Source organism: Bos taurus, chromosome 21 (genome assembly GCF_002263795.3).
Source record: "Bos taurus isolate L1 Dominette 01449 registration number 42190680 breed Hereford chromosome 21, ARS-UCD2.0, whole genome shotgun sequence".
Taxonomy (NCBI): domain Eukaryota; kingdom Metazoa; phylum Chordata; class Mammalia; order Artiodactyla; family Bovidae; genus Bos; species Bos taurus.
In genome coordinates, this window is record NC_037348.1 from 59698906 (window position 1) to 59721788 (window position 22883).

A 22883-nucleotide genomic window follows, 5' to 3' on the forward strand; every position below is an offset into this window, starting at 1 on the left:
CTCTGCCACAGGTCTTCAGTGTGAGTAGATGTCTGTGTGTGTGTTAGTCGCTCAGTCATGTTCAACTCTTTGTGACCCCATGGACGCTCACCAGGTTCTTCTGTCCATGGGATTCTCCAAACAAGAATAATTAAGTGGGTTGCCATTCTTTGCTCCAGGGGATCTTCCTGACCCTGGGACTGAACCCGGGTCTCCTACATTGCAGGCAGATTCTTTACCATTTGAGCCACCAGGGAAGCCCATGAGTAGATGATATTGTGTCCTTTTGCTCATTAAATTCCTAAGAGAATTAATCCAGAACTGCTCGATCTCTGGACTCCTTCTGTGCCATAAAAAAAATTCAGTTGCCTGCAGGCAAGAAACATTGCAGTTAATATTCTTAGAGAACAAGATTTCTTAGCTAAGTTTTCAAGGATGCTAAAGAATTAACCAGGGAGGAAATGCCATGAATGGAATACCAACTAATCTGCATACAAACCAGGACACTGGGAAAAGTGTGTTAGTCGCGCCATTGCGTTGAACTCTTTGTGACCCCATGACCTGTAGCCCACCGGGTTCCTCAGTCCATGGAATTCTCCAGGCAAGAATACTGGAATTGGTACTTTGTCCTGAAGACCTCAAAGGGTCTGAGCGGCAGAGGCAGGTTTTGTGGGATCTGAAGCTTGTACAACTTGAGGGACCCTCTTTAAGAAAAAAGAATATGGTTTCATGGGTCATGGATGCAGTCCATTCTAGTGGGAATGAGTGTAAGCTGCACTGGCTTTGCAGGAAATGGCCTCCCCTGTGCAGAGAGGTGATTCGGTCACAGCTGGGCTTAGAGGAGCCTTTGTGGCCCCAGCACAACATCAGGATGGAAGGGAGCAAGGTGGAAAATCTGACAACGATGAAGAATGGAGAAAGAAATTGGGAAACTGCATCTGGTACTCCATCGGAAACATCTACAGTCCATGAGGGGATAAGAGAGGATTGGCCACTGGAGGAGGTCACGTGGAAGGAGACCTTGTGGTAGCACACAGGACACATTCCACCTGCCCTCTGGATCCTGATCTCTCTTTGCAGAGAGAGGAGACCAGAAGAGATCTCTGGATCCTTCCACTGCAGTCATCTGAAGGCTCAGATAGCCAACTGAGGCCGGCTTGGATTACAAGACTTTGCACTGAACATGACCTTGTATAACAGGACTTTCAAGGCTTCCTTGGTGGCTCAGTGGTAAAGAAACCACCTGCCAATACAGGAGACATAGGAGACACAGGTTTGATCCCAGGGTAAGGAAGATACCCTGGAGAAAGGAATGGCAGCCCACTCCAGTATCCTTGTCTGGGAAATCCCATGGACAGAGGAGCCTAGCGGATTACAGTCCATGGGGTCGCAAAAGTCAGACACGACTTGGCAACCAAACAAGAACAGGACCTTCCTGGCAGTTGAGATGCCAGGAGATTGATTTTGAGATTAATTTTCCAAAGTCCAGCTGGTCCTCAGAATTTCCCCAGAAAGTTTGAAAATAAAAACAAACAAAAGAGTTACTTCTGAGTGATCCATGTGTGGCTAGGGAACCAAGTCAGTAAACTCAGGCCAGGAATGGGGATGGGTGGGATTGGGAGTCCACAATGAGCCTGAGATTACCCTCAAAGTCCTTGGGGTTGGATGGAGGGGGGGCAGGACACACAGGAATGGGGCGCTTCCCTGTACAGCCCCTGAGACTCACTCTTAGCACATTTTACACGTGAGGATTCTGAGCGAGCTTTCATTTGTGAACAAGAGACAAGTTTGCACGGCTAACAGTTTTTGTTTTTTGAAAACCACTGCTCCAGAGCCAAAGTTCTTAACGTGGAATCCATGAACTACAGGTCCTTAGCTGGGTTTCTAAGAGCTGGAGGAGGTTTCTGGAACCCTAAGCAGAGGTCTGTGTGTATTTGCATATTTATATATTTCTGGGAAGAAGACCCCATGGCCTTCAACGATGACAAAAAGCTCCTCTCACAAAAGGGTAAGAACGACAGATCAGCATTTCTCAAACAGATATGTACATGAATTCCTGGGCATCTGGCTAAATGCAGCTTCTGACTCAGTGGGTCTGGGCTGGGACCTGAGCGTCTGCATTTCTCATGTGCTCCCAGGTGATACTAATGCTTCTCATCTGTGGACCACACTTTAAATAACAAGCATCAAGGACTATGCTACCCAATATGGTAGATTCTGGCCATGTGTAGCTACTGAGCTCTTGAGATGTGGTTTGTCCAAATTGAGATGGGCATTAAGTGGGATATACACATCAGGTTTGACAGACTCTCTACTCACCCAATGTAAAATCTGTCATTAATAATTAAAAAAAAAATCTATTTATTTGGCTGTGCTGGGTCTTAGTTGCAGCATGAGGGCTTTTTTTTTTTTTTTTTAAACTGTGGCATGCAGGATCTTTCAGTTGTGGCATATGGGATCTTGTTCCCTAACCAAGAATCAAACCTGGGCCGCCTGAATTGGGACTTAGCCACTGGACCACCAGGGAGGTCTCTATTACTAATGATTTTATATTGATTATATGTTTCAAGGGTAATATTTTTGATATATTGGAGTAAATAAAATATATTATTTAAGTTCATTTAAGCTGTTCCTATTTACCTTTTTGTAAATGTGGTCAATTAAAAGAAATGTTTGAATTCCATAACATGGTTCACACTGTATTTCTCTTGGTTACTGATGATGAAATGGCAGCTGACTCAGGAATGAAGAGATGATATGGGGCTGTGCAGTTTAGTCCCAGGGCCAAGTCCTGGTGGTGCAGCTGAAGAGTTATGTCTGACTCTTTGCAGCCCCATGGACTGTAACCCCCCAGCTCCTCTGTTCATGGGATTCCCCAGGCAAGAATACTGGAGTGGGTTGCCATTTCTTCCTCCAGGGGATCTTCCTGACCCAGCGACTGAACTTACGTCTCCTGCGTCTCCTGCACTAGTGGGTGGATTCTTTACTTCTCCGTTGGGCCTTGGTTTCCCCATTTGTAAAATGGCATAATAATAGCTCCCATCACATAATACTGAGGGCCATAAAAAAGTTAATACCTAAAAAGGCTGAGACCATGGCCTGGCATGCTGCATACCCTCAATTAACAGGAACTCTTACTGATGTATGGAGAAGGAAGTGGAAACCCACTCCAGTATTCTTGCCTGGAGAATCCCATGGACAGGGGAGCCTGGTGGTTATACTCCATGGGGTCAGAAAGAGTTGGACATGACTGAGTGACTCACACTTTCACTTTCTTATTGATGTAATAAACCGCATCTCCCCTCAAAAATATTCACATCCCATCCTTTCCATGCAAAGTGAGCTTGACCTTTTACTTGTCAACCCTCTGGTCCCTCTTTTGTGAGATAAAGACATCCAACAAATAAGACAGTCACCATGAAGTGCCCCGTGTGTGTGCACGGCATATAGCAGATCATGGCAAGTCATCTTCCTCTTCCACTCCTTTCTGCTATTTTCATGTCAATTGTGGGGACCAAGAGATGCTGTGTTTTGTCAAATGAAAATGTCCCCACTCCACTGCCCTGTGTCTCAGAGCAATCAAGGCTGAAGTGAAGGCATCCTTTTCAACAGTGAGAGGCCCAAGTACCAGACCCATGTAAACAGCCAGCATGAGCCTCCTCGAGATCAATTCGATGCCCCAACCACAATCTGATCAAAAATTAAAAAGAGGACTTCCCGGGTGCTCCAGTGGTTAACAATCACGCCACTAATGAAGGGTACACAGGTTTGATCCTTGGTCCAGGGACATCCTACATGCCAAGGGGCGACTAAGCCCACAGACCACAGCTACTGAGCCTACGCTCTAGAGCCCATGCTCTGCAACAAGAAAGCCCACTCGCAGCAATGAAGACCCAGCACAGCCAAAAATAAATAAATAATAATAATTTTTTTTAATTTTTAAAAAGAAAATATCCACAATTAAATCACTGAGGGCAATAAACAAAACAATAATAAAGAAACAATTGGAAAAAATCACTCTTGTGCACCAGCTCTCATAGCAAGCTACCTCTTGGATGGCCACAGTGGGTTAGCATAGTTGGATTCATTTGCAAGGCCAGGAAACTTTAAAACTGCACTTTGAGGCTGTGTCTGTTGCCCCCGCTCCTCTCTGTGTTGGTCTTTGGGTCTCAGTCGTAATCTATTTTTGGTTTGCAACTCCACATGACACTTCTGGTTTTGCTTTACCAGACTGATGGGGTCCAGGAGACTATGCATCCACCCGGCGTGGGACATTTCCGAAGCAGAGTTGCCTAGTGGAAAGGCCTGGAAAATAATTCATGGGTGATGGGGAGCTGCTTTGCATGAAATAAAGGATGGGTTCCCAGGCTGGTCCCCACTTGGGAGAGAATGCGTTTTTGTTCGAGGAAGCTGAGGACCACAGCTATTTCAGACAAGCAGGCTTGGCAGTTCATTTCTGCAGAGCTACATGGAAGGTTGCAGGCCCATCGACTTTCCCAGGCTTTGAAGCAATAAGGCAGATGTGGGGTGAGGAGAGCCGGCCAGATTTGTAGCTGGGAAACCTGGCTTCAGGCCCCCACTGTGCCTCTTGCTCCCTGGCCTCTGTTTTCTCATCAGTGAAATGGGGGAGAGTAATCCATTGCTCCCAAATTGCCTAGAGGGGGGATAACATATAAGATGATATTCCTGACTTAGAATTCATGCTTCGTAAGTATTCATTGACTATTTGCAACTAGATGTGACCCTGTGATGAAAGCCTGACCAATGGGATGTGAGCAGAAGTATGAAATTTTCAGACCTGCCTCTTGAGAAACCTATATGCAGGTCAGGAAGCAACAGTTAGAACTGGACATGGAACAACAGACTGGTTCCAAACAGGAAAAGGAATACGTCAAGGCTGTATATTGTCACCCTGCTTATTTAACTTATATGCAGAGTACATCATGAGAAATGCTGGGCTGGAAGAAGCACAAGCTGGAATCAAGATTGCCGGGAGAAATATCAATAACCTCAGATATGCAGATGACACCACCCTTATGGCAGAAAGTGAAAAGGAACTCAAAAGCCTCTTGAAGAAAGTGAAAGAGGAGAGTGAAAAAGTTGGCTTAAAGCTCAACATTCAGAAAACTAAGATCATGGCATCTTGTCTCATCAGTTCAGTTCAGTTCAGCTGCTCAGTCATATCCAACTCTTTGTGACCCCATGAATCGCAGCACGCCAGGCCTCCCTGTCCATCACCAACTCAAAAAAATAAGTCTGACACTGTTTCCACTGTTTCCCCATCTATTTCCCATGAAGTGAGGGGACCCAATGCCATGATCTTCGTTTTCCGAATGTTGAGCTTTAAGCCAACTTTTTCACTCTCCTCTCTCACTTTCATCAAGAGGCTTTTTAGTTCCTCTTCACTTTCTGCCATAAGGGTGGTGTCATCTGCATATCTGAGGTTATTGATATTTCTCCCAGCAATCTTGATTCCAGCTTGTGCTTCTTCCAGTCCAGTGTTTCTCATGATGTACTCTGCATATAAGTTAAATAAGCAGGGTGACAATATACAGCCTTGACGTACTCCTTTTCCTATTTGGAACCAGTCTGTTGTTCCATGTCCAGTTCTAACTGTTGCTTCCTGACCTGCCTGGTCCCATCACTTCATGGCAAATAGATGGGGAAACAGTGGAAACAATGGCTGACTTTATTTTTGGGGGGTTCCAAAATCACTGCAGATGGTGATTGCAGCCATGAAATTAAAAGACGCTTACTCCTTGGAAAGAAAGTTATGACCAACCTAGATAGCATATTAAAAAGCAGAGATATTACTTTGCCAACAAAATTCCATCTAGTCAAGGCTATGGTTTTTCCAGTGGTCATGTATGGATGTGAGAGTTGGACTGTGAAGAAGGCTGAGCGCCGAAGAATTGATGCTTTTGAACTGTGGTGTTGGAGAAGACTCTTGAGAGTCCCTTGGATTGCAAGGAGATCCAACCAGTCCATCGTAAAGGAAATCAGTCCTGGGTGTTCATTGGAAGGACTGATGCTGAGGCTGAAATTCCAATTCTTTGGCCACCTCATGCGAAGAGTTGACTCATTAGAAAAGACTCTGATGCTGGGAGGGATTGGGGGCAGGAGGAGAAGGGGACGACAGAGGATGAGATAGCTGGATGGCATCACTGACTCGATGAACATGAGTTTGGGTAAACTCTGGGAGTTGATGATAGACAGAGAGGCTTGGCGTGCTGTGATTTATGGGGTCGCAAAGAGTCGGACACGACTGAGTGACTGAACTGAACTGAACTGATGCAGCTTCCAGGCACATCCTTATAAAGGAAGTTTCTTGCCCTCTTTTCTATTAGAACTGTTAGACAAGTGCATCCAGGCTAGGCTCTGAATCTGAGAAAAAGGCAGAAAATCTCTGAATTCAAAATGATGGTCCCCACAGATGGTCCTTCCCAGGAGGGCTTCCTGAAGGCCCTGTGCTAGGTCTTTTTTTTAATAATGTCCAGGCACTATTTTATTTATTTAATTTTTTAGCAGTAAATTTGTATTTTATTTTTTAGATTGAAGTACAGTAGATTTACAATGTTTCAGGTGGATCTGTGGTAAGTCTTGCCGTGGTTATGAGGGGAGAAGACAGAACCACTGGCTCTAGCCCAGATGTGCCTTGAAGCTTCTGGGAATACCCTTTGTGGATGGACATTGCTATGGTAGGGCTTCCCTGGTGGCTCAGTGATAAAGTATCTGCTTGCCAGTGCAGGTGATGCAAGTTCAATCCCTGGGTTGGGAAGATCCCCTGGAGAAGGAAATGGCAACCATTCTTGCCTGGAACATCCCATGGACAGAGGAGCCTGGCAGGCTATAGTCCGTGGAGTCGCAAAGAGTTGGCCGTGACTGAGCAACTAAACAAGAAGAAGGCTGGAGAAACTGTCATTGGTGTGTACGTGTTCAACGTCACCATTCGTAAATACATTTGGAGGTAAACTAAATCCTGCAAAAAGAAAGAAGTATGAATGAGATTACAAGAGGCAAAGAACTAGACCTCTGAGGGCTAGACCTTTCTCGAAAATTTTCAAGGAGTCTTTAGAACTCGTGAAAGATAATGTGTGTATTGCTCTATTTCTTTGGACTAAAGTTTCTTATGTCATAACCTTTAAGCACTTAAGCCTTTCTATTTTTAAGAAAAGGCCAAAAAAAGTTGTATCCTTCCTCCAAAATGTCACTGTGAGCACTTTCCCATGCTATTACATTCTCCTTGGAAATATGACTTTTATCGGTTAATCATATCCTGTAATACTTCTAGCCCATTATTTAGTTATCCAGCTAATGTTAGATATTTGATAATTTCATTTCTCCATTCTTTTGCTATTAAAAATACAGTTAAAGAGAAACCTAATATTGATATCTTAGTGTGCATTTCTGACCCTAGCTTTGGGGTAGATTCTTCAAAGTGGAGCTATTGGGTTGAAGGGCATGACTATATTTAAGACTCCTAATACGTTTTGCCAAATTTCCTTCAAGAAGTTTCAACACAGCCCATTCCCACAAGCAACATCAGCGAGTAGGGCTTAGAACCATGACCTTGTGGTGGCAATGCAGGACCCACCAGCCCAGACTCTACCCCTGGTGTCCCTGGAGAGCTCGTTAGTCCTCATTTGATGAAGATGACAGCGTGACTGGCCGAGGATGGCAGACACCCCTTCTGCTGAGGGGGTGTGGACACTGTTAGTGCATATTCTAGAATTTCCACACCACACAGGAGCCCTGGTTGCAGGTCTGGCCCACTCTGAAAGGTTCATTTTTCAGTCTGTGTTCTCCTTCTGCACTGGATTTCCTGCAGGCTTGTTTTCTTTTGTTTGTCTCTTTGCCCACAGTTTCTGCCTATGATCATTTTAAACACAGTCCTTATGAAGTGTATTGCCAAGCTGGGTAATAGTATCTGATGGAGTCTGCCACCAGGGACTTGAGACATTCACTCCTCTCTTTATTCATTCATTTTGCATCCAACACATGTATATTAACTACCTACAATGTGCCAGGTGGGCTTCCCTGGTGGCTCAGTCGGTAAAGAATCTGCCTGCAATGCAGGAGACCTGGGTTCAGTCCCTGGGTTGAGAAGATCCCCTGGAGGAGGGAATCGCTACCCAGTCCAGTATTCTTGCCTGGAGAAATCCCATGGACAGAAGAGTCTGGTGGGCTACAGTCCATGGGTACATTGGGAAGCAAAGTATTGGATAAGATGGACATGATCCCTCTCCTTATAGAGCTCATTGGCTAGTGGTAGAGCTACATAATAGGCTATAGACAGACAAAATAATATATAATCACGAAACTTTAATATGTATCATAAAGGACAAAAATTGAGCCCTACGCTAGGGACCTCTGTGGGTCTACTTCAGAGAAGTGGGCAGAAATGCCTCTCTGAGGAAGTGGTGTTTAATTTGAGACTTGAAGGAGAAGAATGAGAATGAGATGATTGAGGGAAAAGTGTTCTTGGCAAAGGGAACAGCATGTTCCTGAGATGGGAGAGTTCTTTGTGTTTACAAGGGCTTAAAAGACAGCAGTGGGCTGACGTCGAGGGTGACAGTGGCAGGAGGTGGGCTTGGAGTAGGCAGTGAGCAGTCTTCCTTTTGTTCTAAACCCAAGCTGCTGAAGGGATTACAAGTCAAGGCAAATAGAGGGAGCAAGGTCCCACGAGCCCATTCTCTTTTGTAAATGAACTAAATAGGAGGAGGCAGTGGTGTGGCATCACTATCGCAAGCATCCAGGAGAGAGGCCATGAGGGCCAACACCAGAACGAGGGTGTAAAACGAAGGCAGAAAGAGCTTTCATGACATCCCGTTCACACCATCATATTGGACATCAGGTCACTCTGGGGCCAGGCCAGGCTGACGAAGGGGGCCGTGGGTGCTGTCAAGTCTTCCAAGGACCAGTCAGCATCCCACCCACACAGTGGACTAGCTGAGTGCCAGTTACACCGCAGACCCTTCCTCACCTGTGAAGGCCTCGACCTTCCCTCATAGAAGCCCACTCCCTCCCAAAGGCACAGGTAATTTTCAAAGGAAGAGTCAACCCAGCAGAGGTCTCATTTCAACCTGTTCTCAGTTACTGACACCTGAGTGCGAAGGAGTTTCTGCAACTAGAGCTTAGGTGAGTGACCCTCTCCACAGGCCTTCCGTTTCCTCGTGTGTAAAGTGGACAGTTTGTCTCCTCCTCTCCCTTTATTCACTCAACAATTCTGGGTGCCCACTGTGCCTGACCAGGGACTAGGCAGTGAGAGAAGAAGATACGATCGCTGCCCCCCAAGAAGTTTAAAGCCCAGCAGGTCTCCGAGATTCATGTGAGTCCTCAAAAATAAACCTTGCTAGGAGAACAAGATGGCAGAGGAGTAGGTGGACATGGAGTACATCTCCCTCCACGGATACATCAGGGATACACCTTCAGATACAGAAGTGCAAGTAGAACATCTGCTGAGAGCAGACAGGAGTACCTGACCAGAGGAAAGGAGTATGTAGAACCACTCAAAACTCAGTAGGATGAAGGAACTAGGGGGAGAAGCAGGACTGTTAGTAGGACTGAACCTGCCCTCGGTCGATGGGGGAACTGAACCAGGGGGGTCTGATCCCCACATCAGGACAATTGTCTGAGTCAGAGGACAAACATTTAAGGCTGAGAGGGAAACAGCTGACCTCTGGCAGCCTAAATGGAATGAGAATCAGACAGTCCTTGCCGCACCCATACATACCCTGGACAGGGACGCGGGTCCCCCGGAGGGCGCAGCGGCTGGGAGCTGGAGTTTAGGGATTGTTGAGCAATCCCAGGGAGAGGGCTGCTGTTGACCGCAGAGAGACAGATCGAGGGGACGTGAGGGAGGAGATCGTGGTGGGAAACAGCTGTGGAGGAAAGCCAGGCAGCCATGGAAGCAAGGCGATACTGCTGAGTCACGCATAGTGGGTGGAGCCGTCACCATAACCTCTCTCCCCACACGCCAGCATCAGCAGCTGAACAATAGAGAGGCAGGCCAATCAAACGCCTGACAAAGCGAACTACCGAGTAGGACCCCACCAAGGGTGCCCCTTTAAGTGCCTGATGCGCCGATCTTCAGAGTAGGACCCCAGCCAGAGGGGCCCCTCTATGTGCCTGAATGGGTGGAGCTACAGACAAAGACTAGCCAAAGAGGCCTTCTGATCACCAGCTGCCAGAGGCTCGAAAAAAGACTGATAGGGCCATAACTCCCGCGGCGGAGGCAGTCCATGTCCTTGCACACCTGGCACTGCCAAGATCCCCACAACCCAAGCAGCTGTGCCACCCTCATGCTCAACCCTCACTGGGGCAGAGCTGCCACAGAAAAAAAGAAAGTCTTGCATCTATGCACACAGGGTTGCTTTGATCGTGTCCAACTCTTTGTGACCCTGCAGACTGTGGCCTGCCAGGCTTCTCTGTCAGGGGGCTTCTCCAGGCAAGAACACTGGAGCATATTGGCCAATACTGGTTGCCATACCCTTCTAGAGCACTATATTTCCTGCTGCCCTACCCACCAACTCCCCTGAGTACATGGCGCTGCCAGAACCCCTGTGACCCAAGCAGCTGCACCACCTCTGCACCTGGCCCTCACTAAGGCACACCTGAGTCCTCCAGGGCAGCCTCAGGAGCAAACCCCAGTGGATGACCCACACGCAGAGGTGGAAATAAAACCACAGTTGAAACCCAGGGGCAGTGCAGCTAAGGAAGAAGACCCAAAACCTTCCCACCAGCTGTACAAACTGCAAATTAAATCCATACAATCAACTAGGCAGATTCTGTGTCTGTGGAATATATAAAAGAACATTGAGAGCTCCCACAAAAGAAAATGCACTAGTTCTGATAGCTGTAGACAATGGAGGCAAGAACACACAGGAGTAGGACCAGATTAGAATCTGAGCTGCCCCCACAGCAGGTCCAGAGGCCAGCACAGTATTGGAGGGCATCCTAGGGAGGTGCGATGGACTGTGACTCCCAGCAAAGGACTCAAGAAAAACATTTATTATATTTACGTTTTGACTTGTTCTGTAGTTTCTTTTGGATTTTTTTTCTTTTTATTTTCCTCCCTCCCCCACCCCCTGCAATTGTACTTGTTGATTTTATTGGCACTATGAAATCTAATTAAGCTTTTGAGTTTTTCTTTCTTTTTTTTTCAATCACACTTTTTATTGTTGTTATAAATCTCTGCCTCTACATTGGGCTTTTGCAGTTCTGTGGAGTTCTCCCCCCAACTTTTTTTATTTTATCCTTCCTCTTCCTTTTTTCTTTTCTTTTCTTTTTTTAATTTTTAATTTTAATCTTTAATTTTTTTAAACCTATTATTTTTTCTACATTTGTTCCATTGTTTGCTTTTCCTACTGTTAATCTTTAATGTATATAAATCTTCTTTATCTACCTCTATTTAGCTTTGCATATCTATTCTTTCTTTCTTTCCTTTCCTCTCAACATATATGTTAGTTTTGTTTTCATTGCTTTATTCCCCAGATGGCACCTTGCTTTAGTTTTGTTTCCCAGTTTGTGCTTTAGTTAGTTTTGTTCTTAACTGGTAGACATAGTTTTTAGTGGCCTTTGTTTGCTGGGCCAATCTATTGTACTTTATTTTTGTTGGATTGTTTTGATTTTGCTTATGGATGTATGTGTGTATATTCCATTATTTTAATTATTATTTGCCTGATTTTGTAATTGCCATTAGTTTGGGGTTCATCTTTGGTTTCTCATTTTGGGGTATGTGTTTTAATATCACTTAATGCCATAACAAATCCCTTCCAGAATCTTTGTTCCTGATCAGAGATCAACCCCTGAACCTTTGGAGTGGAAGCACTGACTCGAAGACCCTAGACTACCAGAGAACTAACCCTAGGGAGTACAAATAGTGAGAATTCCCACAAAGGAAACCACTTGAATACAAGACCTGGCATCACTCAACCACCAGTAGCACCCTGTGCAGGATGCCTCATTCAAGCAACAAATGAAACAAAAATACAAGCTTAATCATTAACAGACAGGATTACCACCTCACTCAGTCTTGCCCATCAGAGAAAAGCAAAAAAAAAAAAAAACTTAGCATAAATCTCACCCTATACGAAGCTTACACAAACCACTGCACCAATCTTAGGGGGGCAGAAACCAAAAGGAAGAAAGAATGCAACCTTGAAGACTGAGAAAAGGAGACCCCAAACACAATAAATTTCAAAAAATAATGAAAAGGCAAAGAAATACTACACAAATGAAGGAGCAAACTAGAAACACAGAAGTCCAAATAAATGAAGAGAAAATAGGCAAACTACCTGAAAATGAATTCAGAATAATGATAGTAAAGATGATCAAAAACCTTGAAAACAGAATGGAGAAAATGCAAGGATCAATTAACAAAGACCTAGAAGAATTAAAAGATAAACACACAGAGACAAAAAAACACAATTACTGAAATTAAAAATACTCTAGAAAGAATCAACAGCAAAATATCTGAAGCAGAACAAATCAATGAGCTGGAAGATAAAATGGTGGAAATAACTTCTGAAGAGCAGAATGAAGTAAAAAGAATGGAATAACTGATAGTCTCAGAGACCTCTGGGACAATATCAAATGCACCACCTTTCGAATTATAGGGGTCCCAGAAGAAGAGAAAAAGAAAGGGTATGAGAAAAATTTTGAAGAGATTGTAGTTGAAATTTTTCCCAATATGGAAAAGGAAATAGTCAATCAAGTCCAAGAGGCAGCTGCTGCTGCTGCTAAGTCGCTTCAGTCGTGTCTGACTCTGTGCGACCCCATAGACGGCAGCCCACCGGGCTCCCCCATCCCTGGGACTCTCCAGGCAAGAGTACTGGAGTGGGGTGCCATTGCCTTCTCCACCAAGAGGCAAAAAGAGTCCCATACAGGATAAGCCCAAGGAGAAACACACCAAGACACATACTAAGCAAACTAACTAAGATTAAACACAAAGAAAGAATATGAAAAGCAGCAAGGGAAGAGCAACAAGTGATATACAAGGGAAACCCCATACATTTAACAGCTGATTTTTCAGCAGAAATTCTGCAGGCCAGAAAGGAATGGCAGGATATATATATAGTAATGAAAGTGAAAAATCTACAACCAAGATCACTGTACCTGACAAGGATCTCATTCAAAATTGATGGAGAAATCAAAAGCTTTTCAGAAAAGCAAAAGGTAAAAGGAATCAGCACCACCAAATCAGCTTTACCGCAAATGCTAAAGGGACATGGTCAAGAAATACAAGAGAAGAAAAAGATCTGCAAAATCAAACCCCAAACAATTAAGAAAATGGCAATAGGAACATATATATCAATAATTACTTTAAATGTAAATGGGTTAAATGCTCCAACCAAAAGACAAAGACTGGCTGAATGGATACAAAAACAAGACCCATATATATGCTGTCTACAAGAAACCCACTTCAGACCTAAAGACACATGTAGACTGAAAGTGAGAAGGTGGAAAAATATATCCCATGCAAATGGAAAGCAAAAGAAAGCTGGAGTAACAATCCTCATATCAGATAAAATATACCTTAAAATAAAGAATATTACAAGAGATAAGGAAGGACACTACATAATGATCAAGGGACCAATCCAAGAGGAAGACATAACAATTGTAAATATCTATGCACCCAACACAGGAGCACCTCGATACATAAGACAAACACTAACAGACATACAAGGAGAAATTGACAGTAACACAATAATAGTAGGAGACTTTAACACCCCACTCACACCAATGGACAGATCATCAAAACAGAAGATTAATAAGGAAACACAAGCATTACATGATACATTAGATGAGGTGGATGTCATCAATATCTTCAGGATATTCCATCCAAATGCAGAAGAATACACCTTCTCAAGTGCACATGGAAACTTCTCCAGGATAGACCATATCTTGGGTCACAAGTCAAACCTCAGTAAATTTATGAAAATTGAAATCATATCAAGCGTCTTTTCTGACCACAACACTGTGAGACTAGATATCAATTACAAGAAAAAAAACTGTAAAAAACACAAACACATGGAGATTAAACAATATGTTTCTAAATAACCAAAAGATTACTGAAGAAATCAAAAAGGAAATCAAAAAATTTCTAGAAACAAATGACAATGAAAACACGACGACTCAAAACCTATGTGATGCAGCAAAAGCAGTTCTAAGAAGAAGTTTGTAACAATACAATCCTCCCTCAAGAAACAAGAAAAACATCGAATGACAATGTAACACCTAAAACAACTGGAAAAAGAAGAACAAAACCAAAAATACCCCAAAGTTAGCAGAAGAAAAGAAATAATAAAGATCATATGAGAAATAAATGAAAAAGAAAGGAAAGAAACACTGGTAAACATTAATAAAACTAAAAGCTGTTCTTTGAGAAGATAAACAAAATTGACAAATCTTTAGCCAGACTCATCAAGAAAAAAAGAGAGAAGAATCAAATCAACAAAATTAGAAATGAAAAAGAAGAGGTTACAACAGACAATGCAGAAATACAAAGGATTATAAAAGACTAGTATTAACCACTATATGGCAATAAAATGGATAACCTGGAAGAAATGGACAGATTCTTAGAAAAATTCAATCTTCCAAGACTGAACCAGGAAGAAATAGAAATTATGAACAACCCAATCACAAGCACTGAAATTGAAGCTGTGATCCAAAATCTCCCAAAATACAAAAGCCCGGGACCAGATTTCTTCACAGGAGAATTCTATCAAATATTTAAAGAAGAGCTAATGTCTATCCTTCTAAAACTCTTTCAAAAAAATTGCAGAGAAAGGAATGCTTCCAAACTCATTCCATGAGACCACCATTATCCTGATACCAAAACCAGACAAAGACAACACAAAAAAAGCAAACTCAGGCCAATATCACTGATGAACAAAATACAAAAATCCTCAACAAAATTTTAGCAAACAGAATTCAGCAACACATTAAAAAGCTCATATACCATGATCAAGTTGGGTTTATTCCAGGGATGCAAGGATTCTTCAGTATATGCAAATCAATCAATGTGATACACCATATTAACAAATTGAAAGATAGAGGCCATATGATAATCTCAATAGATGCAGAAAAGGCCTTTGACAAAATTCAGCACCCATTTATGATTAAAACTCTTCAAAAACTGGACATAGAAGAAACCTACATCAACATAGTAAAGGCCATATGTGATAAGCCTACAGCAAACATTATTCTCAATGCTGAAAAACTGAAAGCATTCCCCCTAAGATCAGGAATAAGACAAGGGTGTCCACTTTCACCACTATTCTTCAACATAGTTCTGAAAGTCCTAGCTACAGCAATCAGAGAAGAAAAAGAAATAAAAGGAATCCAGATCAGAAAAGAAGTAAAGTTCTCACTGTTTGCAGATGACTTGATATTGTACATGCTGCTGCTGCTGCTAAGTCACTTCAGTTGTGTCCGACTCTGTGTGACCCCAGAGACGGCAGCCCACCAGGCTCCCCCATCCCTGGGATTCTCCAGGCAAGAACACTGGAGTGGGTCGACATTTTGTTCTCCAAGGCGTGAAAGTGAAAAGTGAAAGTGAAGTCGCTCAGTCGTGTCTGATTCCTAGCGACCCCATGGACTGCAGCCTACCAGGCTCCTCCGTCCATGGGATTTTCCAGGCAAGAGCACTGGAGTGGGGTGCCATTGCCTTCTCCGGATATTGTACATAGAAAACCCTAAAGACAGTATCAGAAAATTACTAGAGCTAATCAGCGAATTTAGAAAAGTTGCAGGATACAAAATCTATACACAGAAATCACTTGCATTTCTATACACTAACAATGAAAAATCAGAAAGAGAAATTAAGGAATCAGTCCCATTCAGCATGACAACAAAAAGAATAAAATATCTGGGAATAAACTTACCTAAGGAGACAAAAGACACAGAAAACTATGAGACACTGATGAAAGAAATCAAAGACAACATAAACAGATGGAGAGATATTCCATGTTCCTGGGTAGGAAGATTGATATTGTGAAAATGACTACTACTAAACACAATCTACAGACTCAATGCGATCCCTATCAAATTACCAATGAGACTTTTCACAGAACTAGAACAAAAAATTTCACAATTCGTATGGAAACACAAAAGACCCTGAATAGCCAAAGCAGTCTTGAGAAAGAATGCAGCTGGAGGAACCAACCTTCCTGACTTCAGACGTCATCAAGACAGTATGGTACTGGCACAAAAATACAAATATATACCAATGGAACAAGATAGGAAGCCCAGAAATAAATTTATGCACCTATGGGTATCTTATTTTTGACAAAAGAGGCAAGAATATACAATGGGGCAAAGACAGCCTCTTCAATAAATGGTGCTGAGAAAACTGGACAACTACATGTAAAATAATGAAATTAGAACACTTCATAACACCATATACAAAGATAAACTCAAAATGGATTAAAGACCTAAATGTAAGACCAGAAACTATAAAACTCTTAGAGGAAAACATAGACAGAACAAATCAAAGCAAGATCCTCTATGACCCACCTGCTAGAGTAATGGAAATAAAAACAAAAGTAAACAAGTGGGACCTGATTAAACTTAAAAGTTTTCCACAGCAAAGGAAACGATAAGCAAGGTGAAAAGACAACCCTTAGAACTGGAGAAAATAATAACAAATGACAAAGGATTAATTTCCAAAATATACAAGCAGCTCAAACAACTCAATGCCAGAAAAACAAACAACCCAGTCAAAAAGTGGGAAAGATAATATTTCTCCAAAGACGACATACAAATGGCTAACAAACACATGAAAAGATGCTCAAATGATATTTGATCATTATTTGATTGCTCAAATCAAAACTACAGTGAGATATCACTTCAAACCAGTCAGAATGGCCATCATCAAAATGTCTACAAACAGTAAATGCTGGAGAGGTGTGGAGAAAAGGGAACACTCTTGCACTGTTGGTGGGAATGTAAACCGATACAGCCACTGCGGAAGATGGTATGGAGATTCCTTAAAAAACTGGGAATAAAAGCACCATGCTGCTGCTAAGTTGCTTCAGTCGTGTCCAACTCTGTGTGAACCCAGAGACAGCAGCCCACCAGGCTCCCCTGTCCCTGGGATTCTCTGGGCAAGAACACTGGAGTGGGTTGCCATTTCCTTCTCCAATGCATGAAAGTGAAAAGTGAAAATGAAGTCACTCAGTCATGTCTGACCCTCAGCAATGCCATGGACTGCAGCCTTCCAGGCTCCTCCGTCCATGGGATTTTCCAGGCAAGAGTACTGGAGTGGGGTGCCATTGCCTTCTCCAAAAGCACCATATGACCCAGCAATCTCACTTCTAGACATATACCTTGAGGAAACCGAAATTGATAAAGACACATGTATCCCATTGTTCATTGCAGCACTATTTACAATACCTAGAACATGGAAGCAACCTAGATGTCCATTGACAGATGAACAGATAAAGAAGTTATGGTATATATACATAATGAAATATTACTCAGCCATAAAAGGGAATGCATTTGAGTCAGTTCTAATGAGGTAGATGAACCTAGAGCCTATTATACAGAGTGAAGTAAGTCAGAAAGATAAATGTTGAATACTAACACATATATACTGAATCTAGAAAAATGGTACTGAAGAATTATTTGCAGGGCAGCAATGGAGAAACAGACATAAAGAATGGACTCATGGACATGGGGAGAAGGGAGGAGAGGATGAGATGTATGGACAGAGTAACATGGAAACTTACATTACCATATGTAAAATAGATAGCCAACGGGAATCTGCTGTCTGTCTCAGGAAACCTAAACAAGGGTTCTGTATCAACCTAGATGGGTGGGATGGGGAGGGAGTGGGAAGGAGCTTCAAAAGGGAGGGGATGTATGTATACCTATGGCTGATTCATATTGAGGTTTGACAGAAAACAACAAAATTCTATAAAGCAATTATCCTTCAATTAAAAAATAAGTAAGATTAAAAAAATTAATTAAAAAAATAAAAATAGACCTCAATGGTTTCCCCACATTGCCAATCATCACTCATGACTTCTAGGTACCCATTCACTCCTTTCAGACCCCATCCAGTGGGTCCTTTTTTTCTTTCTAAAAAATTTTTTATTTTATATTGAAGTATAGTTGATTTACAATCTTTTGTTAGTTTCAAGTGTACAGAAAAGTGGTTCATTTATATGTTTACATATACCTTTTCTTTCTCATATTCTTCTTCCATATTGGTTATTACAAAATATTGACTAGAATTCCCTATGCTATACAGTAGGTTCTTGTTGTTTATCTAATATATACTGGTGTGTATATGTTAATCCCAGGCTCCTAATTCATCCCTCCCCCTACCTTTCCTTTTTGTTAACCATAGGTTTGCTTTCTAAGTCTATGAGTCTGTTTCAATTTTGTAAATAAGTTAATTTGTATCATTATTCTTTAGATTCCACATGTAAGTGGATGCTGCTGCTGCTGCTAAGTCACATCAGTCGTGTCCGACTCTGTGTGACCCCATAGGTGGCAGCCCACCAGGCTCCCCCGTCCCTGGGATTCTCCAGGCAAGAACACTGGAGTGGGTTGCCATTTCCTTCTCCAGTGCATGAAAGTGAAAAGTGAAAGTGAAGTTGCTCAGTCATGTCCGACTCTTGGCGACCCCATGGACTGCAGCCCACCAGGCTCCTCCGTCCATGGGATTTTCCAGGCAAGAGTACTGGAGTGGGGTGCCATTGCCTTCTCTGCATGTAAGTGGCATCATATGATATTGCCTTTGTCTGACTTATTTCACTGATTATGACAATCTCTAGATCCACTCACGTTGCTGCAGATGCCAATATTTCTGTTCTTTTTACAGCTGAGTAATATTCCAATGTGTATGTGTACCACACCTTCTTTATCCATTCATCTATCAATGGACATTTAGGTTGCTTCTATGTCTTGGCCATTGTAAATAGTGCTGCTATGAATATTGGAGTGCATGTATCTTCTTAAAAAAATTTTTTTTTATTTATGTTTTTGCTGTTCTGAGTTTTCATGGCTGCATGTGGTCTTCAGTCGTTGTGGTGCACAGGCTTAATTGCCCCACGGAATCTTCCCAGACCGGGAATTGAACCCATGTCCCCTGCACTGGCAGGCAGATTCTTAACCACTGGACCACCATGGAAGTCCATGTATCTTTTTGAGTTAGAGTTTTCTCCAGATGTATGCCCAGGAGTAGAATCGCTGGGTCATGTAGTAGTTTTATTTTTAGTTTTTAAAGAAACCTCCTTACTGTTCTTCCTAATGGCTGTACTGATTTACATTGCCAGTGGTGTAGGGAGGTTCCCTTTTCTCCGCACCAGTGCGTCCTTTTCATGGCATGGATGCCTCCTGGGGAATTTCTCTTCTGGTTTCTGGGCTGTGATGGAGGTTAGGGACTCACCCTGACTTACTGCGCTGGTGTGCCACGAAACACTGGCAAAGCAACGAGACGGTCCTGCCCCTGGAGCAAACCCTCACACCATTCCCTCCTGAGGTTGCTTCTCCTGCCCACCCTCATCAGAACCCCCCTCTGCTCCCAGCCTAGTCTCTGCTCAGGCCAGAAACTGGACATAAGTGATTGTCAGAGTGAATTTCCACAGCCTGAAGAATTCAAACACAGCCGCCAAGGCTAATGCCAAACCTCATTACGGTGGTTCTAACGTGAATATTTTCTAGAACGGTGTTGCTCAGGAGGCCAAAACTTGTTTGGTTTGTTTCTTTTTTTTAACAAGGAAAAAAGTAAAATGAGATCAGGGAACAGAAAGAGCTTTTGATTAGCCTGAAAAAAAAAAGGAACAGAAAGAAAAGGGAAGACTTTAGCTGTCATTGAAGGCCTACTGTGTGCGTGAAGGTCCCAGGTATGTTAATTTTCTGGTCGACCATTTTACAAATGGGCTTCTGAGACTGAGAGGTCAAGAAATTTGAATGTTCAGACAATACATTTGAAGGCCAAGAATCCAATCAAACTTGTTTGTCTCTGAAATGTTTCCTCTTTACTACATGGACCCGCAGATGAAAAAAGAACTGGAGTAAGATGGATGGAATTTTGCATGTGGCTTACTTACCCCTTTACTGTGGCTGATGGAATTCTCTTAATCCAGCCAGCACTTGCATGAGCTCTCATGTTCCTAGCACCAGATGGCAAAGAGATCCCTGCCCTCACGGAGCTTAAAACTAGCAGGGAGATATTTGCACACACACACACACACACACACACACCCATCAGGAAAAGAAGACAGAACACAACAGTACAAGGCCAAAGGCCAAGAGAACAGATGCTCCCAGGGATGGAAGTGGCGCTCCCTTCCAGGTATGTCTTTCCTTGGGAGCTTTCCTTTGATTGCAGGTAGTAAGCTAGCCCAACCATCAAAGGGCATGAACGTGACAATAATGCCCTTTATGGGAAACGATTTGTCTTCCAGATATCTGAAAGAATATCTGGAAGGCTCTGGGCTGAGTGCATACCTTCCATGTTGGATATGCCCAGATGCCAGATCTTGAGTCCCACTGATTCAGATTACACCAACACTCATTTTACAGAGAACACAGAGGGAAATCCATTCTGGAGTTTATTTCTGCATGATGTATAATAACACAGGAAGGCATCCATGGTAAGTTTAAGAGAAAGAGCCAGGGGACTTCCCTGGTGGTTCAGTGGCTGAGACTCCACCTACCAATGCAGGGAGCCCAGGTTCCCCACTTGCTGCAGGGCAGCTAAGCCTATGCACCGCAGCTACTGAAGTCTGCATTCTCTGCAACAGGAGGAGACACAACAACCAGGAGCCCGAGCCCTGCAACTAGAGCCCCCAGTCGCCACAGCATGAGAATGGCCACGCACAGCCAGAAATAAATAATTTTTTTCTTTTTTAAAGAAAGAAGTGGGACTTCCCTGGTAGTCCAGTGGCTAAAACTCTGCATTCCCAATGCAGGGTTCAAGCCCTGCTCAGGGAACTAGATTCTACATGCTGCAAGTAAATATCCCCCATGCTGGTGGCTCAGTGGTAAAGAATCCGCCTGCAACGCAGGAGACCAGGGTTCAGTCCCTGGGGCGGGGAGATGCCCTGGATAAGGGAATGGCAACCCACTCTAGTATTCTTGCATGGACAGAGGAGACTAGCAGGCTAAAGTCCATGGGGTCACAGTGTTTGACACGACTGAGCAACTAACACTTTCACTTCTTATGCCACAATTAAAACCTGAAACAGCCAAATAGATAAATATTTTTTTAAAAAAAAAAGAACAGAAGGAAGGGAAGGAAGGGAGGGTGGGAGAAAAATGTATTCAATTTATATGACTGCAGAATGAATCACCATAAATATAGCAATTTAAAGCAACACAGTTGATCATCTTGCAGCTTCTGAGGGTCAGGAGTCTGGACATGGGTCAGCCAAAGGTCTGGCAAGATGGAACTCAAGGTGCTGGCCAGGGCTGTGATCTCACCTGGAGTTCTTCCAAGTCTGTTTAGGTTGTTGGCAGAATTCATTCCTTGTGTCCTTGATTCTCTGAGGGCTGTTGACTGGGGGCCCAGCACATGAAATTGGCTGGGTGGACACAGTCAATGAAGGGAGGAGAAGCTGGCGGTGCAGGGAATCCCCCACCCCACCACCAGGCTGGACTTTGTTTAGTCGAATATGCTCAGTTAGAAGAACTTGAATTTGGTCAACGAGGTGAAGGGGCGTCCATCTTCAGAGGATGACTTTCTGGTTCATTGACCAGAAAATCCAGTTAGTTACCTGAAACTCTCTCACTGAAGCAGACAACTGCATCCTTTCTTTTCTAAGAATTAAGAGTGACAACTTGAATGTTTTTTTCTTTTCCTTCCAAAGCAATACATATTCATTGCAGACAGAGGAGAAACCACAATTAACAAAAAGACAAAAAACTGCCATTCAGAATTCTTCCCTAAAGGCCACTTTTAAGACTTTGTACGTATTTTTGTCCAAAATGAGAAGATATTATATACATTGTTTTGTAACTCATTTGTTTTCACTGCCTATATTGAGAGTATATATACTGCTATTTTTCTGTTATACTGCACAATACTTCATTATATAGATGCATCATGATTTATGTAACCAATCTCTTGTTATGAGTTATGTTGTAATGAACATCTAATAACTAAATCTGAATCATTTCCTTAAAATAAGTGCTCAGAAGTGGGATTAGTGGGCAGGTTCCTTTCTGGGTCTGTTTCCTCATCTATGAAATGGGTAGAAGAGTAATATCCACACCCTAGGATCGTGGGGCCGTTGAACAGATGAACAAGATACAGCACATAGTAAATGCTCAATGCAAGTTGCCATTAAGCAACGCCTTTCTGGAAACGTGCTTTTTAATGGAAATGTTTCTAACATGTAATACACACAGGCACCTGTCTCCCCAGTGGCAGAGCCTGAGTCTCCACTAGCCCATGTGGTAGGAAACCCAGGGTCCTGTAAAAGTCTCCAAAGGTGACCGCTATCAGCTCTTCCTCCCTGTGCACGCTGGCTGCTGCTCACCAGTCTGGCCCCTCTGGTTCAATCAGGTATGGCCTTGCCACTTGCTTGGCTAGTAGAAGACGGAGGAAGTGATGCTGTGCGTCAGTTCCAAGGCCAGCCTTTCAAGGGACTGGCAGTTTCCTCCCCATTGGAAGCAGCCACCATGTGAGGCTACTTTGAGGTGGTGATACTGTGAGAAAGCCCAAGCTGGCCATGAAGACAGAGAGGCCCAGCCAGCAACCCCAGTGGTTCCCCAACCTGGCCGAGACTCCAAACTCAGGAGTGGGGTCGCCATCTTGGACCTTCCAGCCCCAGCAAACAGCAGGCAGAGCTGCAGACCCATTAACCGAGCCCAGCTGATAAACCACCAGCCAGACCACTGAGTTTGATAGTTTGTTATTCAGCAGTGGAGAACTGAAGACCGCCCCC